Consider the following 6,000-nt stretch of genomic DNA (forward strand, 5'->3'; position numbering starts at 1 on the left):
CTTAGTTTGTTGCTCTTCTCCTGCAATGGACTTTGCAGTTAAACGCTACCCACCACCTCCTCTGTTCCTGTCCCATTCCTGCTCAGGTGATCTTCTTTCATTTGTTCTTCACTCTATGAATATCAAGTACATTTCTTGTAAAGGACAAAAAAAATATGTTCTTTGTTGAATGCTCAGTTACAGGATTACAGGGTTTCACTGTGAAATCAATAATCTTTTTCCTTGTGACAAAGACATTTAATCACATCCCTCTCCAAAGAATACAGTGGTTTAGTCTAAACAATGTATATGCAAGGATTAATATATGCTTTCTTTATCTCACTTATTTTTTAGGCACTAGTGAATGCAAGTTACAGATATACTCAGGTAAAACATGCTACCTCTATGTACTCATACAGAAAGTACTATACAGTGAAACCTGCACAAAGGACCACCTCTAATAGATGCCTCCTTCTAGACTTAAATGAACAGTTTAAAGTATTCCCCAAATTTTCCAGTACTGTTTTGTTTATCTTTTAAAAGTCAATGAGCCAAGTAAGTTTAGTAGAGCCTTTGAATGGATGCTGAAGACTGTTTTCACTATATTTCTTCTGCCCTTCAAAACCCAATCATTAAAATATATGATATGGATAGTTAATAGTTGCAAACATTCTTGTTTTCCTCCCACCCCTAATGGGAGATACTATTTCTCTGTAGTCACAGGTCTCGCTATTATATGCAAGACTTCTTAGGGGAATGTATTGTGCAATGAAAAGTGCAAAAAAATAATTATTTACATTTTGATGTTAAAACGAGTTAAATTTCAAGGCCAGAATTTCCAAGCTTCATGTTCAGAATTTTTCCTTCATATTTTATAGTATTCCAAAAACATTGGAAGGCTGGAACTTGATAATACGTTGCAGATGTATGGGGTTTTTTTTCATTTAAATAAATTGGTTCAGAACCTGCTGCTTCTCTGGACACAGTGCAACAATCCAAGAAGTTCTGATGTTTTGACCAATGAAGAAAGAAAATGGTTTTTGCCACTCTGCAAAAATATTGTTTACAAATCCAGAGACTACAGTGTGAGAAGGAGATAAAGAGATAAGAAAATGATGCTAAGATTAGCCTTTCAGACTCTGGTGGTTTCGTGTAGGGTGTAACAATTTTACTTTTTCTCTCACTGCTACAGCAATGATTCTGTAATAATTAATCAACCAATAGTAAATAGAGGTTTAAATCCCGATTATTTTGCCTTTAACACAACTGAACTCTTTGCCACTAATACCTGTACTTTTCTTGTCTACAGATCAATGGGTCCACTATTATAGGAGCATACTGTGGCTGAGAATATATTTTTCTAGAGTGGTGCTTGACATAAAAGTTCAGACTTGTTTAGCACAAAGAAATCCATGCCAAAAAAAAAAGTGATATTAAAGATCACCTCTCCCAGAGCTTGACAGGGCTGGGCACGTTCACACAGAGCCCCCTGCAAACATCAGAACAGGCTCTCACACATGTAATTTCATGAAAACTACATCAATTTTAAGCCACGTGTTCCACTGAGTAGGCTACTGGGAATTGCAGTCTCCTTGCAGTTGCAGGATGTACTTCCTCCCAGGGCCAGTCATATTGCAGAAGCAGGATGGCAAAGTTATTCTGATGATGGTGAATGAACTACCATAATTGGAAGACATAGCTACTCTGGCAAAGGTAGACATGGACCTACTGGAATGGCAGAGGGAGGTACTCTGGCAGCAGTCTCATGAGAACAAGGGGCCAATCAATGAAATTTAAAAGTGGCAAATTCAACACTGATAAAAGAAAATACTTTTTCACACAATGCATAATAAGAGTGCAAAACTCACTGCCACAGGAAATTGTTGAGGTTGAGAATTTAGTAGGATTCAGAAAGGGATTGAACATATAACTCAATATTCTTATTATCCCCATATAATCATTATTGCCTATAATTTTGAAAGGGATATTTAACTTCAGGGTTTAATCCATGTAGTCAATGGGTGGTCTGTGGGCCAAATCTCAACCGCCCTGCGCTTTTGAACAGACCCTGACATCTTTTTATTTACTTATTATTTTATTATTTTCTCTGGAGTCTGGACTTTGATCGAGAAATTTGGACCTTGACAAAAAATAATTGGCTACCTCTGGTTTAAGCCAATATTTGACTACTAGAGATCAGGATGAGACCTAATATGGGGGTCAGATTATTTTATATCTGCCTATTTCAGGGTTCTTACACTTTCCTCTTACGTGTATAATATTGGGCACTGTTAGAGACAGGGCACTAGACTAGATGAACCTCAGAGCTGATCCAGTTTGATAATTCCTATGCTCCTAAAAATGTAAAAGATGAGATTCTACATGAGAAAATCACACCAGTTTAATTTAAGGTGTGATTTTAAATCAATTTAGTTAAACTAGTGCAGAAGCCTGTGTAGACACACCTATTTCAGTTTAGGTCCAGTCTTCTTTTAGTTTAGCTTAAATTAATTAGGAACAGTTTAAACCCCAATAAACCTCTGTTAAATGAAAATAAGAGTGTCTAAACAGGGGTTTGCACCAGTTTAACTAAATTGGTTTAAAATCAATGTAAGTTGAAGAGATGCAACTTGTGCATGTACACAAGGCCTACACCTTCTGTAGAAGATTAGGGAAAGGCAGCAGAGAAAGATGAAGAAGCAGAGGGACCAGATTTTTAAAAGCATTTAGGTGCCTAAAGATGTAGATAGGCGACTAGTAGAATTTTCAAAAGCACCTAAGCACATAACTCCTCTTGATTTCAGTGAGTTCAGCCCCGGGGAGCTTTTGAAAATCCCATGAGGTACCTATCTGTATCTTTAGGTTCCTAAATGCCTTTACAAATCTGGGCTGAAGCCTATAGTAGGAGCTTGGAGGAAGGACAAGGTTGTGGGTGAGAAAGGCTTCAATTCTGAGAGGCCATGAATCTGGGACATAGATCTACATGCTCTGAAGTTGTAATGCGCTGTATATATGCTAAGAATTACTATCATTAAATTAAAAATGATCATTCTGAATTAAGGTACTATCCTCCCATCTTGATGTTGTGCACACTACACAAAGCACCCAAGCTCCACCCTCCTGGTTTCTGATGTCAGAATGCCTCTTTCTTCTGTATTTCCTAACAATTTTGTTAAATTTTGAAAGCACAGTGAAACTTGTACTACCTGGCCACTCAGCAAAAATCAATGGCCTAGTTAATGATGGCCTATAAATAATGGCATTGGAGACCTTGCTTATTTGAGGTGATCCTGACTGTCAATTTGACTCTAGCACTTTACATTCTACTGACTTCTGGATTGGCTTAAACTTCCTTGCCAAATAGATATTGATTTTAGTGATTATGAGTGGGAAGCAGGACACCTATAACAAATAGTTTTATTTCCAGAAGCAATTGAATGTTGAAATGAATACTGCCACCGTCTGGTTAGATGCACTGATAGATTTTCAGACAAACTATTAGTGCAATTAAAAATACTCCGTGTGGGAATCAGGAATCAGATACTGAATTTTAGTGATTGAAATATCCACTTGGGCGGGCTTTCTATGCTGATTGTACCACAAAGGATTCAGGTTGAATCTACAACCAGATCACCCTCAGAATTATTTTGGTATAAAGGTAGGTGAGTTTTGCTATGGGAAAATCCTTCTCTCTTGATCCAGCTCTATATTAAACATAGAAAGTAGAAAGGAAGTGGCTGTAGAAAGATTAGTCTTTACAAATCTAATCTGTCTAACACAAAGAAACATGATTATTTGCATTTAAACTCCAGAATGCTACAATCATTCTTATTCTTCTTGATAACAACATAATTCCTGAGATAAACTGAGAATTTGTATCGGTAATGTAAATTCTAGCATTAGGTGTTGTTATTAGAGACTCTTGTCTAAGAAGATTCTTGTTTTTTTTAAAGTCTCTTTTGCAAATGACAGTGCCAGCAGGCTCTGTTAATACTCTTACTGAAGAAAGGTAGCTTGGTAAATAAGGCTCAGAAAAAGGCGTTGGGAGACTGGGGTTCTGTTTCCTGCCCAGTGATAGATCCCTTGCATGAGCATAGGAAAGTCATTAAACTCTTCTATACCTCAGTAGGAATAATAATAGTGAGCCAAGATGCCAGGGGAGTGGGAATATTCAGGAGCCATGTGGGTACCCTGAGCCAGCTGTGATGCCTCCCACTTCACAGCCTCTGATGTAGGGGTAGGAAGCGTGATGCATTCCAGCTATCCTCAGCTAATGTATGACTCCGAGGGGATCACAGCCCACTGAAAAGTTTAGGGCTGCTGTAAGTTTAGAGCTATTCTATCCTGCACCTGGAGATGGGGCCAGACAGAGATTTGGGTTTCCTGTCGGCTCTGCCTCTGCCCACTCACAGGCATCTTGTGAAACTTCACATGTAGGTCTCTTGAGCACCTCCTGTGGAAAGCGGCACCTAAATAAAAAGTATTTTTGTTTTCAAAGATTGCGTCTGTTTTCACTGTCACCTAATGAAATCACAACATCACAGACTCCAGATTTAGGGCCTGATACTGTCCTTAGCTACTATAACCCAGGAGTAAATCCACTGATTTTAATTCAGTTACTACCAGACAAAATCTGTGTGATGTCAGAACTAAGCCTTTCACTTTTCTCTGAAGAGTAACATGTTGCAGATTTGTATAGCATTTACATACACTGATTGATTTAAATGGTGCTTATATAATGATGATGAGCGATTCTATGGGGTGCATCAAAAGCTATTCCAGAGATGTGATCCAGGAACCCTATAGACCAGCTGGCAAAGGTACAGATGGAGTGCATAAGAGTTACAGTGAACTTCTGGGTCTGGTATGTACATTCTAGTTCACCAAAGAGTGTCATGTCATGTGAAGTCTCAAATGAAAGCTAGCATCATGCTGGTCATCAATATCATTGCAAAATGCATGCCCAGATGTTGTGGAAGGAGTTATGCATATATATTGAAAATTATGTTCTTAAAGTCTGCGTCTAGGGACTGAACACCAGAAATGGTGAAAAACAGGTTTTCTGTCAGGCAAGAAATGTTTATCTGTCTGTCTGTTTACATGTACATTAAGTATTGTGTGGTTCAGAGTAGGTCTCTACTAACAGTCTAAACCAAATGCTAAAGAAGGATTGTAAAAACTTCAAAAGGAGAAAAGTAACAGGAAGAAAACAGAGGAAATAGAGGGAGGCCCCTATCTTGAGGTGCATATCAAAGGTTTGCTGTAGTATATTTGGGGGACAAAGAAGACACCCTGGCGTCCTTCACCCAGCAAGAAAATGGACAGCAAGATTGCTCCATGAAAAAAGGTCTGAATCAGGCAAGCTGAAAACACTGGAAAGAAGTTTGGGTGAGCTAATCTCCTGTCTAAAGAAGCTTAACTTGTTAGTTATGTTTAGTCTCTAGAAAGAACGTTATGATTTTATATTGGATGTAACCATTTGTTTCCAATATTCTTACTCACTATCTCTCTGTTCTTTGATGATGATGTGTGCGTGGGCGCACGTGCACTGTGTTAAGTACAGTGGTCGTTCTGAGTTAAATCTTACAAGCTGGTGTGTATTGTTCTTTTGGGAACAGCAGGCCTGGTTAATCTATGAGAGTTCAGTGGATAAAAGTCTGAATGGTACAGAGAACACTCGGATTGTGCCATTGGTGTGTGCCTGTAGCTAATCTGTACAAAAGGAGCAAGGCCTGCAGAGGCCTCAGAGATAGTGTTTGTGGTGCCATAGGCTGGTGGTTTCAAGGAGCTGACCCACAGTAGGTGCAGATAAGACTTCCTTATGCTAAGGGCAGGTGGTGGTGATGTGCCTCACAACCCTGCATACCCTTGGGAAGCGTCACAAGAGATACATTTAATAAATAACACACATGGTTCTATATAATACAAAACAAAGTAAAAAGAGAAATACAGGCTTTGGCTACGACATGGAAAAGCTATTGTCAATATAGTTTTTACTCAATGCTCAATTGAGTATTTCTA

This window comes from Trachemys scripta, chromosome 9 (assembly GCF_013100865.1).
Source record: "Trachemys scripta elegans isolate TJP31775 chromosome 9, CAS_Tse_1.0, whole genome shotgun sequence".
NCBI classification, from domain to species: domain Eukaryota; kingdom Metazoa; phylum Chordata; order Testudines; family Emydidae; genus Trachemys; species Trachemys scripta.